The sequence below is a fragment of the Mercenaria mercenaria genome, chromosome 10, assembly GCF_021730395.1.
Source record: "Mercenaria mercenaria strain notata chromosome 10, MADL_Memer_1, whole genome shotgun sequence".
Taxonomy (NCBI): Eukaryota; Metazoa; Mollusca; class Bivalvia; order Venerida; family Veneridae; genus Mercenaria; species Mercenaria mercenaria.
In genome coordinates, this window is record NC_069370.1 from 79,813,019 (window position 1) to 79,822,286 (window position 9,268).

The 9,268-nt window shown below is 34.4% G+C and overlaps 1 long non-coding RNA gene across 1 annotated transcript; it reads right to left on the reverse strand.

The window, feature by feature from the left end:
* Positions 1 to 3,027: 3,027 nt before the first annotated feature.
* LOC123561180 (uncharacterized) lies at positions 3,028 to 6,980 on the reverse strand. The gene is made up of 2 exons (XR_006688327.2): positions 6,546 to 6,980; positions 3,028 to 5,888 (listed from the first exon to the last, which is right to left on the reverse strand). It is a non-coding gene; the product is annotated as an uncharacterized LOC123561180 (long non-coding RNA).
* Between the last annotated feature and the right edge of the window lie 2,288 nt (positions 6,981 to 9,268).

The following is a 9,268-nucleotide window of genomic DNA, read 5'->3' on the forward strand; positions in this document are numbered from 1 at the left end:
TACGTCAAAGTGGCGGATTATATCAGTGAATTAGAATTAAAATGACATTAAGAAAATTTACAAGATATTGGCTATAATTCTGATGCTCCGTGAAATCAGCAGCAAAATCATTATTTCGAAATTGCCTGAAATGTTCTTACATTTTCCTAAATCTAATGGCTTTCATTATATTCTTATGTAGTACTAACTTAAATGCCGTTTAAAGAATTAATTTGATAACAGTTTTCTAGTGCGTGCCGTTTTACGCCAAAAAGATGTTTATCTCTTAATTAGATTATTAATTAACAGTGAACAGATGCACACGTGTTTTCATAATTAAGGAGGAATCGACACCTAATAATTTTCACCTGTGTTCATTTGGGTCAACATTTTAGGTTTTATTATTATTTTTTTTCATGTTTTACCTTTTTATTAAAAATAACAAGTAACAAGGAAAGAAAATAATTCTCAAATATGTTAAACTGCAAATATATAAACTGCAAATTACGTATATAGGTTTTATTGTTTATTATAGTCTCATCAAAGTAGGGGAGACCGGGGATAGTTGTTACATTTTTCATATTTTATATTGTATCGGATGAATTATTTAACCGATTTTGTCCAGCTTATTATCTTTGTAAAGCTCATTCATTGCAATTTTCAAATTTGTACTATTAATTCTAAAGCGAAGAATATTTCTATCCGATAAAGATAGTTTTATCATGTTGGTGAAATGTAACAACTTACCCCACCGTTGGGGTAAATTGTTACAGCGTCTCGGGCAAATTGTTACAATAAGCAATTTTACAATTTTACAAGAATTTACATTTTTACAACACAACAGTAATCCAATCTGTTTATAACATGTATAACACAGCATTTTCATTTCACAAATGAATCATTTCACCGAGTTGGTAGTAGAGCCTTGGAAGTTAAACAAAATCTTGCGAATTTCAAACCGTACAGGTCCATACTCTATTTTTTCAGCATTAATGCAAGCCTGAATAATGCTATAGGCCCCTACTATTTACTGAAACTGCTTGTATTTTTTGTATCTATTTGCATGTATATAGGCAATACATATGATTAAATCAAAACATCTCTTCCATTTCTCCATCATATCCACAATGATGACAAATAGGACGATGTTTACATCTGTTTACATTTTTCTTTTGTTTTGTTGCTTTCTGTTCTTTAGTTTTGAGCAGTTGTTTGCTCATTCAGTTAAGCAAATTTTCCACAGTTTCATGGTGAATTCTTATTTTACTATGTTAGCACTCTTTTCGGGCGTATCTGTCATTAGAGCTCTTTTACATTCTTTCGCCATCCAGCAGTCATTCTAAATTGGCATTTCTTATCTGGAGAAAACGCAGCCCTGTTGTACATAGTTGTTCGCTGCTCTTAGTGCACTATTAGATTTTATTGACGCCACTGTAATGTTCATTTCTATTTACACCAATCAGGACAAGATATATATCTCCACTGAATACGACATCTTCATAGACAAATTGCAATAATGTTTGTTTCGCCAGAGGAGCTCTTATGGTTTAAGATGGCAGAGGTGCCAAGGCAGCTACACAAAGTCGACAATATTTTTAAGGTATACAGCGCTTAATATCGTCAGTTACATTTTGGCCATTTGAAAAATCTATATAGTAACTGGCATGGTCATTTCACTTCATTTTCAGTAGTATACGCATGGGGTAGTCGTCATCTCTGCTATTCAATGTAACTACAGCATAGAGCCAACAATGTCCATCCCCATATGCAGCTTCCTGCCTGGTTCAATCGGACATTTACCTATAACAAAAGTAGTGATCTGGTTTCCCTCGTCTCAAACAGGAAGGTCTAATACGGTTGTTCCAGTTCTCAAATAAAGATTCTCTTGTGAATCTTCTCTTTGGGGTCAACTGGTAGTATGTACCAACGTGCCCCGCACCCACAACACGTGACAATATCTAAGGTAGACAATTCGGAGAAAGCATGTAACCTCTTGAGATTTTACGATTTTTAGCACAATTCCTTGCTTAGTCCAACAACATTTTTAAAGTTTTATATATATTTCAAGTGTGCACATGAACCAAAAATGTATGAAAAACTCGAAAATTTACTTACGTGGCCCAAAATCTAGCTTTTTATTCTATTTTTCAAATAACTGTCACCAAGTTAAACAACGCATCCGTAAAAGATGGCGACTTTTAAAACTAACAAACACGCATAATCTGTGACTTTATATGATGCGTCATCACTTCAATATTTGCAATGTAACAACCTACCCCATGTAACAACTATCCCCGGTCTCCCCTACACAAATCAATATTAAAGACATGATAAATTTCTATATATAGCGAAGTAGATCATCAAGCACAAAACGAAGAATTGAGTTTTACATTCAGAGTGCACATAAGAAATTTGAAAAAGAAAATGAAAAACCCGCCAGTGAAATGACCACGGAAGAACTAAAAACAAAACTGAAATCGCTAGGAATCGTCACAAAAATTAGACAACACAATATAAACTGTTATAATACTGCAAATGAATTTCTCGGATTTTCATTGGTTAACATGCACGTTATATAAAACCGTATACCCCGTGAGCGAATTTCCCTTTAAGCGGGCCCCTCTACACTGACGTATATACGGAAAGTGAATATCGATTTTGATTGGCCGTTGCGTAAGGCCATTTTTCAGTTTACATTAGAAACAAAATGGCGGACGTCTCTCGATTCGAAAATTAATTCAATGATTACCCTTCTTTGAGATGGTTTCATATCAATCATGGAGTTATTCTATACATTTAATAAAGTTTATTTTCTGGAAAGCTCGTCATTTTGTTGTTATTCATAGGAGACAAAGCAGTACGAGTCATATTTTTCTTGCCAGTAATGGCAATATTCACCAGTTGATTAAACAAGCACTTAATCTTGTGTACAACACTGTCAACAGGAACTGAACGACTGGTCACTGCAGATAAGTCTGCTTAGTCTGTATAAACTAATTAAATAAACAAAATGATTTACTATCATTACAAATTCAAATAACTAAATGGTATCACTTCATAAATTTATTTCTAATAATAACAATACAGTAGCCTACTGCACTGCAGTGAGCAAATTTCAAGACTGGATTAAAAAACATTGACAACAACAATTGTATTTTTAAAATGAATATAACAGCAAAAAAAGTTTAACAGGAGTTTTCTTTAAAAACAAATTTAAAATACAAAATTAATTCAACTAAGAGCGGTCAAACCAGCACTTGCCGCGAGGTGTATTCCAGTGCTCGGTGAAATGTTGTAAATTTGAAATAAATCAATATAATAAAAAATAATTAAGAAATTATATATCTCATCCAGTGATTTGTCGTTGAATAAATCATTGTTTGGAGTTCAGATGCGAAGGAATTGTATCACGAGGGCGCAGCCCGAATGATATAATAATACGCATCTGAACGACAAACAATGATTTATTCAAGAGCAAATCACTAATTGAGATGTATTATTTCAATTCTAACACGTTACCAAGGATTCTTGCTGACATTCATTAAATATTTGCCCGTTTCTTTTCCAGTGCGCCGCTATGCCGTTTGACGCCATGACGTAATAACTGTGACATCAGAACAGTGATTTGTTGTATAATAATTCACTGTTTTCTGTCTTCTTTGTTTAATAGGAAAATGAATCGGATCGTGTTAGAATAATAAATTTTACGGGTAGAATGCACTTTAGTGGTCCCTGGAAGTTTACAATGCGCATGCGCAGCAAGTTGGGGATGTGGGGCAAAGCAGAGATGTGGGGGCGGCAGCCCCCAAACATATTCATCTGAAAATAAAGTTACCTCTTTTAACTTTTAATATTTAAGACATTATTAAACTACTATTATTATAGGGACCGCTAAAGTGCAAGTGCTCCAATTTTACAGCAAGTTCAAACAACAATAATCATCATCATTTACAACTGTGTCATAATGTAGTACACACGGAATGACTGCCATTTCCGTGTGATTATATATATATAGTCAGTAGTCCAAGTGATTTGACGCCATCCTAGGAAATATTGAGATAATTTTTTCATATGGGCAATATCCCTACTCGCTTGTCGACTAATATCGTCAGGTAATTCAGCATTGTTCCGACATAAATATCTGTATAGAATCATTCAACATGAAAATAAGCCAGGCACTGGATACACCAGTCTAAAAGTGAATTCCAGAATAAAAGTTCCTACTACCTCAACTCAAGAATTTTAGAATGATGTGTAATATTTGAAAAGTAAAGAAATTACAAACTGACAAATCAAACAGAAGCTTGAAAACATCAATACCTGAATTACATACTCATATTTATACTCTTCCAAGTGGCGAATGCGAATTACATACATCAACATTTTTCCATACAGTAAAACCTGTCTTAAACAGCCAGCCAAGGGTGTTGGGATAAGTGGCTGTTTACAGCAGGTGGCTGCTTAATGCAGGTAATTTATAGAATAAATGACCATTTTGGGAAATGATAGAGACACAGGCTGCTTAAGACAGGTTGGCTGCTAATTAGAGGTGACCGCTTAAGCAGGTTTTACAGTACTGGCATGCAATTTTCGTATCGGGTACGTGACGTCATTTGTAACATCATGAAATGTGAAGAAACTATTAAATAATTTCCAATAATCAACATTCCGGTATCTAGTCACAGCGACGTAAGCGTGCAACATTTCCGTAAGCTCGCCGAATTTCAATCTCGTATAAAATCGTTTTGCGTTAAAGTATTTCATTTTCCTTTTGTAAACTAATTATTTTATATTATACTCGAATGTTTTCTGCAATAGCCCCTACAAAAATACCATTTATTATTGAATACGGGTGTATTTCGGTTATGGAAATTTCCGGCGCGGACGCCAAACTTCAATCTCGTATAAAATTATTTTGCGTGAACGTATTTTATTTTCCTTTCGTATTTTAATTATTTATGATAAATATGATTGAATTATATCAAAAACACTTCAGAAATACCTTTAAATTAAAAAATACAGGTGTATTCCGGTTATGCAAAGTGTATTCCGGTGTATTCCGGTTTTTAGGTGGATTCCGGTTTAATGTGTGACCGACATCACTGTTTCGATCTTTTAATATCAAAATTTTCAATTTTACTTTGGTTAAAGAACTTATTTATTTCATCTACCAGAATAATTCTAAGATTAGATCTAACTCTGTGTATGTAATGAAAATTAGCTTTGCATGCAGAAATATGAATTTGTTCTTTCTCAGAATAATATTGCACTAGTCTAGGATCTGCTGCAGAAATTATGCATATGTTTTTCGACAAAAATCAAATCATAAAGTCTAAGCAATAAATATATTTGTTGACAAGACTTAGTGTTAGTAATGACTTAGCAGGGCTTATGTCATATGACACAGTTAATTTGACAATAGGTACTGTCCTGTAAGTGACTTCATGAAATACATTTATTAAATCCAAATTCTGACCGGCTGCAGCAATACCGAAGACAAGAGTTTTTAACATGGTGTAATTTATGTTACCATTATTGTCCTACTAGTCGTAATGTACGTTCGGTGTCAGAGTTTATGTTGCGTCTTTGCAAAAATGTTCCATTCCATATGACTGTGTGAAAGGTGCCATATTTTCGGTGTCAGAGTTTATGTAGCGTCTTGGCAAAAATGTTCCATTCCATATGTGTGAAAGGTGCCATATTCTCGGTGTCAGAGTTTATGTAGCGTCTTGGAAAAAATTTTCCATTCCATATGTGGGAAAGGTGCCATATTCTCGGTGTCAGAGTTTATGTAGCATCTTGGCAAAAATGTTCCATTCCATATGTGTGAAAGATGCCATATTTCTGTGAATAGGTTATTCTTTGGCAGTGATTGGCCAGCAGGTATCATCATCATTGGCTATACATACCTGCAATTAAATATAAAAAGAATTTTTTATTCCAAAGACCACACAAAGTATATTTTTCCAAAATTACTTTTAAATGCGACTGAAGTGCATAGATATTCTATAAAATTAATCAAATTTCAGAGGGATTGGCATGAAACTTTACATTATTCTGAACCGTGTATTTGTCAAATTTTCTCGACATAACATTAAAACAACAACAGCACAAATGGAACGCTTTTTATCAATGACAGAAATTTATGAGCAGCACCATTTTTACACAAATATCGGTTAGATGAACGTATCACATTATTATCTAAATTAATTTTAATTATAGTAAAATATCTTAACAGAACAATACAAAAGTCATCAATAAATTTGTTATCGGTCGGTTAAAAAAAACCCTATAGGTCAGGCTATGTGTCCGGTTACTGGACATCTAAGACACAGGTTAAACTTCCAGTTAACGGATGGCTGGACACTAACACTGCTCATTATTTATAGCTGGGCGTTCTCATTTAAATATTAGCTATGAATAGCTAAGTTTATATTCGAGTGTTAGCTATGAATAGCTAAGTTTATATTCGGGTGTAATCATTTAAATATTAGCTGTGAATAGCAATTGAACCACTCTTTGAAAAGGAATATTTTAAAACATCTGCCATATTCTGAAATACCTACATAAATTTCTCTTATGATCCCTGGATTCTGTTCCTGAAATGACTTCTAGTTCAATGCAGCCACAGCATGTTGAATAACATCATCTGATTGCACTTAGATGACCTGACATCTAACATTTGATTTTTCCTAGATTTCCACGTTATATGAACATCCAAAGAGCTACTGTGAGTACTGGTACTTCTTTGGCACATCATGACATATTCACTCTACTTCCGTGTTCAGGCTAAAAGTACACGCGACCCGAGGCTGAACAGCTTAGATAGAAGATTAAACGGATAAGCAAGTTTTACTTTAGTTCTCCTTTACTACAATCCAAGTTCTTACTCGAGAAACTCGAAACTATCTGTAAATTTCCTTAAAACATTTATAATTCCATTTGTAAATCCAATTTCTTCCGCAACCAAAAAAACACAAACCTACCGTTATCTTCGTATGTTTCCGCGTCTTTTACGGAAACGCACGAAAAACAAGGTGCGGATTGAGGCACCAAATGGGGAATTGAAAAAAATAGTAATATTTGTCAAACTATCGCCTCGGGTTATATGAATCACAGTCAGGCTATATGCCCACCGTATATCCCGTCAAAAACCTTTATAACTAATAATATAGTTATTACGCAAAGCTGCACTGATGCGTATATTGATAAGGATGTGTTAAGATGAAGCAGATATAAAATAAGGGGCATGATGTTGGAGATGATATATTATAAGAGATGTGTTGATATTGTATATAATGTACTTGATTTAATATTATCAAGTTTCATAAGAACTCTATGTTTTATCATAGCTGCGTACATTTAAAACAGTATAGCCATTCATCCATACATCATATACATGTATGCTTTGATTTGTTTGAATAGCAATACTTGATATCATTAAAAGATGTGCAATGAAATTATTGAATAAACTTGGTAAACTTGATAGATCTGTCCTTGTTATTCAGTTTGAAGAATACATCAATTTTTCAAGTTAATCTGATTTCTGATAATAAATACTATAACAGAACATAAAATATAACACAATATCGTATTGAAATGTTTTCTTCTGGTACACTTTACATACTTTCGTTGGATTAAAATTTCAGATCGGAAATCAATACAAAGTATAACGAATAAATTTCTAATGAAACACTTGTGTATTAGGTGCGAAAAAGTATCCATTGTCCCGTGCAAAGAACAGAAAATTGCTAAATATCTTTGTTTAAAAAATGTCAGTCACAACATTCACATTCTGAACAAAAAATCCTATTTATTTATATTCATTGATTGTATAGACAATCAAGCCTGTAAGCGATGATATCTGGTTACTTGGTCGCTGTTTGAGATAAGAGATATCAAAGCGCTATCGCTTTTGCTCACAAGGGGAGAAAACGCCAATAGCGAAATTGACTTAATCGAAGTATTTGCACACTTCCTTCCCCTGATAAGTGAGGAAATTTTCTCAGTATGTGTCACAGCTCTTGTTGTCTCATAACTGCTTCCAAAAAAGTTGGTGGTTCTTTTTCGTTCGATTTAAAATGCCACAACAACGGGCTGATACCAGTGCGAGAAATATGATTTCATCCGATCGAATGTTTTAAATAATTACACATTTCACTTTTTCGTCTTCCAGTTAGACGTTTGTCCGAATAAAATCGATGAAATATCGGTTGCAGGACAAAAAATGTCCACATTCTCCATGAAACCTACACCGTATTACTTCAAAATGTCTGATCTAAAACGAATGTATATCGTTATAGCCTGAGACTAAATGTTATTGTTATTGTGCGCTAGGTGTAGCCTGAGACTAAATGTTATTGTTATTGTGCGCTAGGTGTAGCCTGAGACTAAATGTTATTGTTATTGTGCGCCAGGTGTAGGCTGAGGCTAAATGTTATTGTTATTGTGCGCCAGGTGTAGGCTGAGACTAAATGTTATTGTTATTGTGCGCTAGGTGTAGCCTGAAACTAAATGTTATTGTTATTGTGCGCCAGGTGTAGGCTGAGACTAAATGTTATTGTGCGCCAGGTGTAGCCTGAGGCTAAATGTTATTGTTATTGTGCACCAGGTGTAGGCTGAGACTAAATGTTATTGTTATTGTGTGCCATGTGTTGGCTGAGGCTAAATGTTATTGTGCGCCAGGAGTAGACCTTTAAAATTAATGATCACAATGGACAATCCAAATCACACATATACCGTTATACAGTATGGTGTTGATGAACTGCTGAGATTTCGCTCAGTGCCCAGACAATTGATCTTACCTGATCAGGAAGTATGAACTAGATTAACAAGTCTTGGGATATTGAACTTCAGAAGGAGACCAGGTCGCCCCAGGACTAAGAAACAGTGAAAAACAGTACCAATTTGAATAGCATAGAGTGTTAACCGGTGTGACACAAAGCTTTGAATATGGAGTTTGGCAACTCATTTTTAAAAAACATTACTATCTATTGGCAACAACTTTGTGGCGGATTTCTTCCAGTTTGCCGAAGAAATAGTAACTAAATACTCTAATCTCCTGTGCATGGGTGATTTGAATTTACATAATCATGATGACTGGTAACGTTAGAACAGAATTTAACAATTCTTTGTATGCCCCTGGATTGGGTTTAGGGTTAGGGTTAGGGTTATGTCAAGCATGTCAATTTACCAACCCATGTCCATGGTCGTAGTCTTGGCCTTGTGAACACTGAAGTCGAGAATGATATTGATATAGTTTAATGTGAATCAGGTCCCTTCTTGTCAG